The sequence below is a fragment of the Hemitrygon akajei genome, chromosome 23, assembly GCF_048418815.1.
Source record: "Hemitrygon akajei chromosome 23, sHemAka1.3, whole genome shotgun sequence".
In the NCBI taxonomy this organism is placed as follows: Eukaryota; Metazoa; Chordata; class Chondrichthyes; order Myliobatiformes; family Dasyatidae; genus Hemitrygon; species Hemitrygon akajei.
In genome coordinates, this window is record NC_133146.1 from 13,689,762 (window position 1) to 13,702,905 (window position 13,144).

The 13,144-nt window shown below is 50.3% G+C and overlaps 1 protein-coding gene across 1 annotated transcript in view; it reads left to right on the forward strand.

Moving 5' to 3' along the window:
• Window positions 1-498: 498 nt before the first annotated feature.
• The window catches only part of LOC140715330 (dynamin-binding protein-like), a 63,749-nt gene continuing 51,103 nt past the window's right edge, over window positions 499-13,144 (forward strand). Inside the window, exon 1 of the mRNA XM_073027380.1 lies at window positions 499-620. The gene's annotated coding sequence lies outside the window, so the exon portion shown is untranslated. The remainder of the gene's footprint in view (window positions 621-13,144) is intronic.

Here is a 13,144-nt window from a genome sequence, read left to right on the forward strand (position 1 = left end):
AGTGTTGCCTTCTAGGTAGAGTGCAGCTGCCAGACATCAAAAGTGCTACCTCTATCCAGAGCTCCCACCCCCTATGGGAGTGGGAAGTGGAATTAAAATGGGAGGCACTGGGAGATCCCACTTTCTCTGGCGGATGGACCACAGGTGGTCTCACCGATATACAGGCGGTCACACCAGGAGCACTGGATACAGTAGATGACCCCGAGACAGAATCTTATCTTTAAGGTTTTGACCATATTTCAGTACATGTGACAATAATAAACCAATTCCAAAATGGGACCAGCTCCTCTGGGTCAGCATGGAGCAGTTGGGTCGAAAGGCCTGCTTTCGTGCTGGATAACGCGACGGTGCACGTTGCAGGGTTGGGAAATACCAGGGACTGCAGCAGCCGGTTTCCATGGAAACCGATAAAAGCTGTCAGGACTGCGGCGGGCAGCTCCGTCCCAGCCTGGGCTCCTCCTCCGTGAGGGCGAGGGCCCCGGCGGCGCGCTGACGTCACGGCGCAGGGAGGGTGATACAATGTAACAGACAGGTCTGAGAATGTATCAGCGTTCCACTGTGCGAATGTAGCGAACGGCTGGGCGCGGGAGCTGCGCCGCGGACGCCTGTTCCCCTCCCAGGTAAGGGCGAGCCACACTCACCACTACCCCCCTGGTCTCCCCTCCCCTCCTCCAGGGGCAGACGTACCCTCCTCTTCCCCTGCCGCTCAGACTTCTGAGCGAGTTAGGGGTCCCTGTGGTGAGGTGTGTCACTGTGTCAACTAGAGTTTGGATACTGTTGCAGTTCAGACTAAGATGTTAGGCGTGGAGGGAGGGTATGTGGCAGAAAATCTGTTCGGTACTTATTTGTGGTTACGTTTTCTGATTCAGTTTTGGGTGGCGGTGGTGTGTTACTATTTATTGCCTCTTGGTTCCACGCCTGTACGGCCAATCCCTGTTAAACGTGCCATCTGTACCACAGTTGGTGCCTGTCTTGCTTCTGAGCCAGAATGCAGAGGGTTCGAGTCCTACTGCAGGCAAATATGCGCAGGAATCTAGGCCGACTCGGCGTCGCATTGAGACGGAGCCACGCCACTGGGATGTTCGCTGTCAGATGGAAGCACTGTCAAATGTATCAAAGTGGTTAAAATCCTGAATGATTGCCTTGTAGTCTCAACGCAATTGCTCCTGTGGGGAAACTTGCTGTCATATTTGGAACACTAACGCGGGGACTGCACTGCCAAAAGTTATTTGCCTTTGCAAACTGTAGGATACAAGAGGCACTATAGAAATACGAGTTACTGTGTGTGTATGCAGTGGATGGGGATTCGAGACTAACCCCTCCCAGTTTCTCACTTCATCCCGTCTCCCTCACCCACTGCCCCCTCACCTAGCTTCACCAATCACCTGCCAGCTTGTACTCTTCCCCTTCTCACCTTTTTATGTTGGCTTCTACCCCCCACTCCCCACCCACCTCCTTCCAGCTCTGATGAAGAGTATCAGCCCCAAAAAACGTCGACTGTTCACTCATTTCCATGGATGCTGCCTGACCTGCTGAGTTCCTCCAGCATTCTCTGTGGGGGCTGCTCTGAATTCCCAGCATCTGCAGAATCTCTGGAGCTTGTATGTCAGTGACTGATGCCTCTGCATTGAGAGTCGTGTGAGAATGTGTGTACTTTTGTATATTTCTGTTTATCTGATGGAGTGTGCCTGCCATGCAGCTGTAAGTTTTCCCTTTGCACCTGTACACACGGGTAAGAGTACTCAGGACATTAAACTTGGCTTTGGCTCGAAATAGCTGACGCAGCATCTTGGGGGAGTCCGTGCCTGGGCTGGGAAGAATTTTTAGCCGCAGTATTGAGGGGGATGGATCTACTACTGTGTCCTGAACCCCGAGCTGGTGACCTGCTCTTCAGGTCCTGCCCCTTCGCCACCCCAACACGCCTTCCAGGTCCTCGCTATCAGGTCAGGGGCCTGTTCATTCCCGCCGATCCATGTGGCAAGTTGGCTTGTTACACCGAGGAAGGGTGAGAAACCGTGCAGCGTGACATCCACACAGATAATTTCATCGCATCAGTCCGCAGGAAGCACAAGGGGAAAGAATAGCAGAATATACAGAGTATAGTATTGCAGTTGCCGAGAAAACAGACTGCAGGCATCAGTAACGTGCAGGGGTCATGATGGGGTAGACTGAGGTCAAGAGTCTACAGTACTGTGCAAAAATCTTAGGCATATCTGTACAGATAGAGAATAAGAGAGATAGATGGTGCGAACTCTTTAGTACTGTAGTAATTTTATATATTACACTGTGCTACTGTCGCAAAAAAAAAGCCACATTTCATGAGATATGTGAGTGATGATGCACCTGATTCTGATCTGGGTCTCTATTGTGGGCTGAAAGTTGGAAGTGGGGGCAGGGAGAGGGGCATCACTGTGGGGGAAAGGGGGAGGCAGTGGGAAGCACCAGAGAGACATTCTGTAATGATCAGTAAACCAATTGTTTGGAATCAAATGGCCTTGCCCGGTGTCTCGGGGCTGGGCATGTCTGCACCCGTGCCAACCCCCCACCCCTGGCATTCTCTGCCACCCCTCCTTCAGCTTTTGGCTCCACATTGACAAGTACAGTACTGTGCAAAGGTCTTAGGCACGTGAGCGATATATAAATCAAATGTTTTTTTGCACAGTGCTGTATCTCATCATTCAATAGTTGTATAAGAACGGGATGGAAGTTGTCTTCGAGCCTGGTAGTGCGTACTTCCAGGCATCAGCATCTGGGTTATTATCACCTGCATACTACACGTCACAAAATGTGTTGTTTTGTATCTTTTGCCTGATGGGTGGGGGTTAGAATACCATTGCTGTTCCTGTGTCTTGTTGTGAGTGTCTGTCGTGCAGGTGGACACATACCTGGCAGGGTCTCGTCCCCCTGTGCGTTCAGGACCGTGGAAGAAGGAAAGGGGGTGAAATCTGTAGCATCCTGTTTATTGTCTGTTGCAAGTGAAGAAGCAAATCTTCTGAGCAAGTTCTCCACGAGGTTAACAATAAAAGAAGGGTGCTAATACCAGCGAGAAATTCCTAGAGCCCTTTCCCACAGCATCCCAGAGAGGAATGTGTGATCTTATAGTTAGAGATTCTGAAATGATCTCAGAGATTGATGTGTCTGACACTGTGCCAGGGTTTGAGGACCTGAGTTATCAGGATGGGATGGGACAGGTCAGGCTGGGGTCGTGGGGCAGGCTGGGGTCACGGGGCAGGTAAGGCTAGGGTCGCGGGGCAGGGACGGGTCAGGCTGGGGTTGCGGGGCAGGGACGGGTCAGGCTGGGGTTGCGGGGATGGGTCATGCGGGCTAGGGTCGTGGGGACGGGACGGGTCAGGCTGGGGTGGTGGGGATGGGTCGGGGCAGGCTGGGGTCGTGGGGCAAGCTGGGGTCACAGGGCGGGGTCGGGGCAGGTAAGGCTAGGGTCGTGGGGACGGGACGGGTCAGGCTGGGGTCGTGGGGACGGGTTGGGGCAGGCTGGGGACACAGAAGACCGGGGGAACCTGATGGATCGCGTGAATACACAAAGTGGTTTTCCACAGGGTAAGGGAACCAGAAGCCCTGGGATGTAAACTTAAGGTGAAAGATAAAAGGGGCATCTTCACTCAGGACGGTGAGTGTATGGAATGAGGGGCCAGAGAAGGAGGTTGAGGCAGGCACAATTGTAGAGTTACCGAGCATTACAGCTCTGGCACAATCACCTGGCCTTTGCTGGCCTAGTTTTCTGCCTAATTATATCTAGTTGCAGCAGGACCATACCCCTCCATGTACCTACTTAAACCTCCCACTGAACCCGTATACACCACCTTCACTGCCAACTCGTCCCACACGCACACGACCCCCTGAGTGAAGAACATCCCCTTCAGACTTCCAATCAAATTCTTCACCTTTCACCCTTGACCTCTGATCTCACCCAAAAGCCTGTTTGCATTCACACTTGTCTGTGCCCTCCATCACTTTGATGACATCTCTCCATCGGATTTAATGTTTAAAAGACAGCACAGGGATGGGAAAGGTTGAGGAGGATGGCTGAATCCTGGGGAAGTTGCAGGCCTGGTGTATGTGAGTCTGCAGGGCCGGTGTAGGCCCGGAGGCCCGGAGGCTGCCTGTTCTGCCTGTCAGTGTGAGTGGGTGAATGGGAGGGAGGAAAGAGACTGGTTCTGCTGCTGTTGTGTTCGGTGCTGCTCCACAGAACACGCTGGGCATGCTGTGTTGTTGCCAGAATGAGTGGTGAGACCTGCGGGCTGCCCCCAGCCCACCCGAAGGCTGCGTGGGCCGTTAACACAGGTGCTGCATCTCGGTGTTCCGTGCGATAAGTAAGTGAATCTGCCGGGCCAAATGGGATGAGCTCAGGCCGGGACCTTGGTCAGCACGGACAAGAAGGGCCGAAGGGCCTCCCCTCCCCCCCCCCCCCGCTGGATGACTCTGTGGTGCTATGTGCAGCCGATTCCCGGACCCCAGATGGAGTGAGCGGCTTTGCTGTTCACGTTAACAACCAGAAGGCAGAGGAAATCGCAGGTAGACAGTCCATCACTGTGATCAGATGGTGCTGGACTTTAACTGTCGCACCCAAATTGGCTCGTCTGCTGTTTCTTTCTTCGTTCTCACCTGAGTCTTGATGAAGGGTCTCTGCCTGAAGCGTCGTCTCTGTAGAAGCTGCCTGACCTGCTGAGTTCCTCCAGCATTTTGTGTGTGTTCTCAGCGCAGGTGCTGATCGAGTGTCAAGGCAGATCTTGTTGTAGGGTGCAAGGTGCGTCTTTCTGCATTGAAGCTTCCTCTGCAGGTGGACTGTTCAGCCAGAAAAAGGATCAGAATCACTGACAGATGGCTGGTGTAAAATCTCTTGTGTGGTCGCAACACATAAAACAAATTGCTGTAGGTTGCAGTCAGAAATACAAAAATATTGCAGTCAGAGAGCAAAATAGGGTGGCAATGTACTGTTCATGAACATTGAAAATTCTGATGACAAAGGGGTAGATGCTGACCCTAAAACACACTAACTGTGCTTAATCCCACCACCTAACCGTGTTCATGTGTTGACTAAGTCTAGGTCAGTCCAGCTTGGCTTTGCTCAGGTCCTTCCTGGCACCAGGGCTTGCCTGGTTAGTCTAAACCAGACCAGGTCAGAATAGCTGCCATCCCTACAGTTGCAAGTTGGACTTATTTGAGCCTAACTGACCAGACTAAGACAGACTATGCCATGGATTAGGAGGTGCAGGGGCCCCTCTCTTTCTTGGCTCTTGTGATTATTATTGAACACTGCAGAATAGGGACAGCACAGGTTAGATACAGAGTGAAGCTCCCTCTACACTGTCCAATCACACACTCCCAGGACAGGGACAGCACGGGTTAGATACAGAGTGAAGCTCCCTCTACACTGTCCCATCACACACTCCCAGGACAGGGACAGCACGGGTTAGATACAGAGTGAAGCTCCCTCTACACTGTCCCATCACACACTCCCAGGACAGGGACAGCACGGGTTAGATACAGAGTGAAGCTCCCTCTACACTGTCCCATCACACACTCCCAGGATAGGGACAGCACGAGTTAGATACAGAGTGAAGCTCCTTCTACACTGTCCCATCACACACTCCCAGGACAGGGACAGCACGGGTTAGATACAGAGTGAAGCTCCTTCTACACTGTCCCATCACACACTCCCAGGACAGGGACAGCACGGGTTAGATACAGAGTGAAGCTCCCTCTACACTGTCCCATCACACACTCCCAGGACAGGGACAGCACGGGTTAGATACAGAGTGAAGCTCCCTCTACACTGTCCCATCACACACTCCCAGGACAGGGACAGCACGAGTTAGATACAGAGTGAAGCTCCCTCTACACTGTCCCATCACACACTCCCAGGACAGGGACAGCACGGGTTTGATACAGAGTGAAGCTCCCTCTACACTGTCCCATCATACACTCCTAGGACAGGGACAGCACGGGTTAGATACAGAGTGAAGCTCCCTCTACACTGTCCCATCACACACTCCCAGGACAGGGACAGCACGAGTTAGATACAGAGTGAAGCTCCCTCTACACTGTCCCATCACACACTCCCAGGACTGGGACAGCATGGGTTAGATACAGAGTGAAGCTCCCTCTACACTGTCCCATCACACACTCCCAGGACAGGGACAGCACGGGTTAGATACAGAGTGAAGCTCCCTCTACACTGTCCCATCACACACTCCCAGGACAGGGACAGCACGGGATAGATACAGAGTGAAGCTCCCTCTACACTGTCCCAGGACAGGGACAGCACGGGTTAGATACAGAGTGAAGCTCCCTCTACACTGTCCCATCACACACTCACAGGACAGGGACAGCACGAGTTAGATACAGAGTGAAGCTCCCTCTACACTGTCCCATCACACACTCCCAGAACAGGGACAGCACGGGTTTGATACAGAGTGAAGCTCCCTCTACACTGTCCCATCACACACTCCCAGGACAGGGACAGCACGAGTTAGATACAGAGTGAAGCTCCCTCTACACTGTCCCATCACACACTCCCAGGACAGGGACAGCACGAGTTAGATACAGAGTGAAGCTCCCTCTACACTGTCCCATCACACACTCCCAGGACAGGGACAGCTTAAGCTTCCTCAGCACACTTCCTCCAATGTTTTTAAGTTACACTGTTCTTATTTGACATTGTTCCAGTTTTCGCCCTGTTTAGTATTGTCCTTTCTGTTTGGACGAATGCCAGGATTTTAAATCATCTAGATTCATAGTTTATGTTGCTGAGCTGGAGTGAAATTGCCAAAATGATTTCACACTCTGCTCCTTCCAGTAGTTTAGGCAGTCAGCTTAATTCAATATGTGCACCAGTAATTCCATATCTGCAACTGTTGTCAGTGAGAAAATGCCAAAAAAAGATGGTAAAATTTTTGCTGTGTGTGTAGTATCACTGGGCATATTCCAGTGCTCACTGGGAAACAGCCAGGCTGTCTCTACTCAGAACCATCAATTAACCATCTCAAATCCAACAGACTAGCAAGAGCCGTCTCCCGTTGAGTACCGTGATCCGGTGTTGTAAAATGACAAAGCTAAACCCGCGAGTACACAGAGCGTAGAATATTACAGCACAGTTTGGGGCCCAGGTTGTTGTGCCGACCTTTAAACCTACTCCAAGATCAATCCCTCACACTGAGCCCTCCGTTTTTCTTTCATCCATGTGCCTTTCTAACGCCGCTCTAAAATCCAATGTATTTGCCTCTGCAATTTCTGCCCTTGGAAAAAGTCATCGGCTTTCCTCTCTATCAACGCCTCCTATTATCTTGTGCACCTTTTCACGTCACCTCTCATCCCCCTCCAGTGCTAAGAGATCATTCCTAGCTCACTCAACCTATCATCGTAAGACATGCTCTTCAGTCCAGGCGGCATCCTGTAAATCCCCACTGCACCCTCTCTGAAGCTTCCTCATCCTTTCGATAATTCCAGGATATTCCGAGTGTGGTCTAACCAGGGTTTTACGGAGCTGCAACATCACCTCACGGCTCTTGAGCACAATCCCCCGGCTAACGAGGACCAACACACCTTTTACAACTTGAGCGGCAACGTTGCGAGGTCTGTTTACGTGGACTCTTCGATCCCTCGGAACATAATGATCCTAGTTGTAGATCTGTCCCGATGTTAGTCAATGACTGGACTATATCCACGAGTGCTGTATCTCAGTCTTACACAGTGACAGATATCTTCCCACCGGTCTGTTGTCCCATGTTAAGCAACGACATAAACGTTCCCTCCAGTAAAGTACCTAATATTACACAGTGACACCTCTGTTTTAATAACCCCATACCCCAGTATTAAAGAGTGGCAGGAATCTGACCCATCGGTAGATTTATATGGGGGAAACATTTTCATAAAAGCAAAAATCCTCTTTGTAATGCAATAACAGGTTACTAATGTAGGTTTTTTGTAAAAGCAAAGTGGTGTAAAGCAAACATTCATAAAGCGGGGAACACCTGTATATGAACCTAAGATTTTTGTGCAGTTACTGCATGCTTTGATGTACATATGATAAATGAATCTGAGTTTGTAATACAGAGACTATGCCTGGCCGGTGGCTGTGTACCTCAATGTTATACGTGGCAGATCTATCCCCACTGATACTGTACCCCAGTGTCTTATAGAGTAATCCTCTTCCCACCAGCTGTGTACCTGAGTGTTATACTGTGAAAGATTCATTCCTGCCACCGCTGTTTTCCAGTGTTTGTACCTTTGTTCCTTCTGCCAAAATACATGACCACACACTTATCGACACTGTATTCCATTTGCCGCTTCTTTGCCCATTCTCCTAATCTGTTCGAGTCCTTCTGCAGTCTCTCTGCTTCCTTATCACTACCTGCCCCTCCACCTATCTTCATATCATCCCCAAAGCCGTCAGGTCTGACACCCCTGTGATTGACATATGACATGAAAAGTAGCGGACCTAACACCGACACTAGCGGGATACCGCTGGTCAGCAGCAGCCAATCAGAAAAGGCCCCCTTTTATTCCCACTCTGCCTCCTGCCAGAAAGCCAATCTTCTGTCCGTGCCGGTACCTCTCCTGTACCATAGTGCTACGTGTGGGCTCTTATCTTGTTCAGCTGTCTCATGCATGTCAAAGGCCTTCTGAAATTCCAAGTAAACAGCATGCACTGACTCATCTTTCTCCATCCTGCCAGTTATTTCCTCAAAGCATTCCAACAGATTTCTCTGCCAAGATTTTCCCTTAAGGCAACCATACTGCCTTGGGTCTATTTTGTCATTTAGCCTCCAAGTATTCCAAAACTCATCCTTAGTAATGGGATCCTGCCAAGCACAGAAAACAGGCTATAGCTGGCCTATAGTTTCTTGTCTTTTGTGTCCCTCCCTTCTTAAAGGGTGGAGTGGCATTCTGCAGTCCATTAGAGATTGCCTTCTACCCCAGCCATTTGTATAAGCACGATAACCGGCCCAGCGACCCCACACTGCCCATGTACCCATGTGCTCAATTAATCTGCCAGCCCGTGCGTCTGTGGAAAGTGGGAGCACCCGGAGGGAACGCATACGGTCATGGGAGAATGTACCAACTCCTTACAGACGGCGGTGGGAATCGAACCCGGTTTGTTGTCACTGTAATAGCATTACGCCAATTGCTATGCTACCATGCTGCCACCCCCCCCCCCCCCCCCGGTATGCAATGTCCTGTGTCTCAGCGTTACTCAGTAATGGGCTGCTCCAGTGTCCCAGCGTCATGTAGTGATCTCAGTTCTGTTTTAGACAGAATTGTCACCAGCCGCCACCCAGCTTTAGGCTGGGCCCTGTAATCACACAGACGTGCTTGTCTTCATCCCTCCCAGAGTTGCATCCACCCTGCTATTAGAACCCTTTAAGGTTCACCTTGCAATTTAGCACACCGCAGAGCTGTTGTGCAGCCTGTTGGGACGAGGCACCCATCTGCTGGCTACCGCGGTGTAAAGGAAACACAGCAACCTAGGCTTTTGGTGTGAGCTTTTCGTGGGTGGTTTCAGAACACTCCTCTGCTGATCGTCCAAAGAGATGGTCAAACCACTCAGCCCCTCGAGCCCGCCCACCTCATGTTTCCCTCAAAACCAGAGGTCTGACAGTTAGCCTCCAGAATCCCGTCCCTTGCAGGGGAGAAAGTTTCTGATTTCAGTCTATCTTTGTGTCATGTTTCAGTAGTGGGGAGTCTAGGAGCAGAGGAACACTTTTTACAAGGCACAGTATGAGGAGCTCTGGGTCTGTACTCATTTGGATGAATAAGAGGGGATCTCATTGAAACTACTGAATATTGAAAGGCCGAGACAGAGGATGTTTCCTACAGAGGGCACAGCCTCAGTAAAGGGGCATGGCCCTTTAGAACAGAGATGAGGAGTTTCTTCAGGCAGAGGGTAGTGAATCGGTGGAATTTGTTGTCACAGATGCCTGGAGGCCAAGTCGTTGGGTATAGTTGAAGTGGAAGCTGATAGGTTCTTGATTAGTCAGGGTGTGAAAGGTTATGGGGAGAAGGCAGGAGAATGGGGTTGAGAGGAAAATGTGCAAGTGGAAGAACCGACTCGATGGGCCAAATGGTCTGATTCTGCTCCACGTTACCAATACCACGAAACTGCAAAGGGTTGTCGACACAGCTGAGAAACTAGCCTCTGTTCCTTGCACTCTAGGTACACTTTGTACCACCTCAGTGAAGCAGCAAGCATAATCAAAGATTCCACTTATGAGGGGCAATACCTCCTACACCTCCTCCCACTGGGCAGCAGATGCAAAAGTCTGATAGCGTGTACTGCCAGGTTCAAGGTCAGCCTCTATCCTGCTGTTATAAGTCTATTGGACTGTTCCCTTAGTACAATATGACGGACTTGGCCTCCAAATCTACGTCATCATGGCCTTGTGCTTTGTTATCTGCCCGCAGTGCACTTTCTCTGTAGCTGCTACACTTCAATCTGCATTCCGTTGTTTTCCCTTGTACTACCTCAATGAACGGTGTAATGAAATGGCCTTTGTGGGTGGCATGCACCGTCATACTGTACCTCGCTGTGTGAGACAAGCAGACCAGTTTATCATTTCATGGACCAACTGCCTATTGAATGCTCCCAAAAGCGTGCATCTCAAACAGCCTCTGACAGCCAAGTCCAGCTCCTGGCCTTCACATGTGGTTTGGCTACTAAGCCCGTCAGAACAGTTTCTACTGACAGGAGAAGGGGCAAAGACGGGCTACTGGCGCCTTAAAACTAGTCGATTCAGGCAGATGGGGCTCATCAGCTTTGGTTGATGGCTTATATAGGAGAAGGAAACCTCTGACCTCAGACCTCTGCTCCCTTGTGACTATACCCACTCATGGGGAAGGCTTCGGGAGTAAACCCTGAGGGGAAAATCCAGGGCTGGAGTCCCTGAGGCTACATTGAGTTCAACGCTGACCGGCAACTCCTGCGACGCTGCTGGTACCAAACTGTATCGGTCTCTGCCGTTCCTTTGGGTTCATCGGATGTATGGAGAGGGGGAGCCTGCCACATGGGGAGCAGCTCGCTCTCCGTATCGTACCGCCCAGGCTTGTGTATCTGGACAGCTAGGACACAGTGTCTGTGGTCAACTCCAACTGACGCAGGCAGTTTAAAGATGAGCACCGTACGAGCTGGAGCAATGTAAGATTCAGGGCCTGAAGCTAGTGCATATTGGACCATTGGAAACATGATTCCGGGAATGAAATGATTGTCATACGAGGAGCGTTTGATGGCTCTGTGGCTGTACTCGCTGGAAATGAGAAGGATGAAGGGGGATCTCATTGAAACCTTTCAGATGTCGAAAGGCTTAGACAGAGTAGATGGGGAAAGAATGTTTCCCACGATGGGGGAGTCTAGGATAAGAGGGCACTGCCTCAGGATAGAGGGGCGTCCATTTAAAGCAGAGATGTGGAGAAATTTCTTTAGCCAGAGGGTGCAGAATTTGTGGAATTTCTTACACCAGGTAGCTGTGGAGGCCGGGTCGCTGGGTGCATTTAAGGCAGAATTGATAGGTTCTTGACTGGACACGGCATCAAAGGTTACGGGGAGAAGACCGGGGAGTGGGATTGAGGAGGCGGGAAAAAGGATCAGCCATGATTGATTGGCAGAGCAGACTTGATGGGCCAAATGGCCTAATTCTTCTCCTAGGTCTTATGATAAACCAACCTGCACCCTTAAGGCTCCATGATTCTTTATAGATACTGACATTGTGCTGTATGGCTGGCTCTAAATTATTTCCTCCCCTCCTGTTGCTCTCTTTTGGAGCACACCAGAGTGAACTGTAGGTGTAGGTGGAGCTTCTCTCTGTATGTAACCTGTGCTGTCCCTGTCCTGGGAGTGTGTGATGGGACAGTGTAGAGGGAGCTTCTCTCTGTATCTAACCCGTGCTGTCTCTGTCCTGGGAGTGTCTGATGGGACAGTGTAGAGGGAGCTTCACTCTGTATCTAACCCGTGCTGTCCCTGTCCTGGGAGTGTCTGATGGGACAGTGTAGAGGGAGCTTCACTCTGTATCTAACCCGTGCTGTCCCTGTCCTGGGAGTGTGTGATGGGACAGTGTAGACGGAGATTCACTCTGTATCTAACCCGTGCTGTCCCTGTCCTGGGAGTGTGTGATGGGACGGTGTAGAGGGAGATTCACTCTGTATCTAACCCGTGCTGTCCCTGTCCTGGGAGTGTGTGATGGGACAGTGTAGAGGGAGCTTCACTCTGTATCTAACCCATGCTGTTCCTTCCCAGGGAATGGCAACTCTCCAGTACTGTTCCATTCCTGCGACCATTAGATGGTGCAGTTTTCGAAGGATGAGGGGACTTTTTACTCGAAGCATCGATGTCTGTTCTCCTCCATAGATTCTGCCTGACTTGCTGAGTTCCTCCAGCATCTTGTGTGTTGTTCCTGATTCCAGTATCTGTAGTCTCTAGTGTCTTCTGTTTAGAGAGAATTTTAATCTCTCTGTTGTGCATTGTTCCTGCCCTGGGAGCTTTTGATAGAACAGTATAGCGGGAGTTTATTATGGCTAACCTGAGCTGTGAGTGCCTTGGGGAGGGTTTGTTGGGACAGGATGTTCTAATATAGTGAACTGTTCCATCTACCACCTTCATCGTTTGCTCCAATTAATGTGTTATTTACATAAACGGAGTGGTGGCTACCTCAGTAAACATATTTAAGACAAGGTTGGATATATTTTTGCATAGTAGGGGAATTAAAGGTGGAGGTGAGTCCATGGTCAGATTAGCCGTGATCTTATTGAATGGTGGAGCAGGCTCGATGGACTGGATGGCCGACTCCTGCTCCTGTTTCTTATTTTCCTAGGAGAGAAATAGTTATAATTGTGGGGGACATAAACGAATGTTTGAAAGCTGCCTTTGCACTACCAGGGTCAATTGATTCCTAGATTGAGGATGATTTTGGTCAGTGGTAGATTCATGGCAACAGGACGATTAGCCCTTCTGGTCAACGCTGATCTTGTGGAGGTCAGATTGAAATTTGTCATCAGTAGGATGTGTTTCACAGGGGGTGCCCCACAAGCAAGGCTGGGCAAGGATTATTCTCAGCGTGAGAGAGTGCGAGATGGCACTGGTTCATAGTTCAAAGTAAATTTGTTGTCAAAGTACATGTATGTCGCCATGTACTAC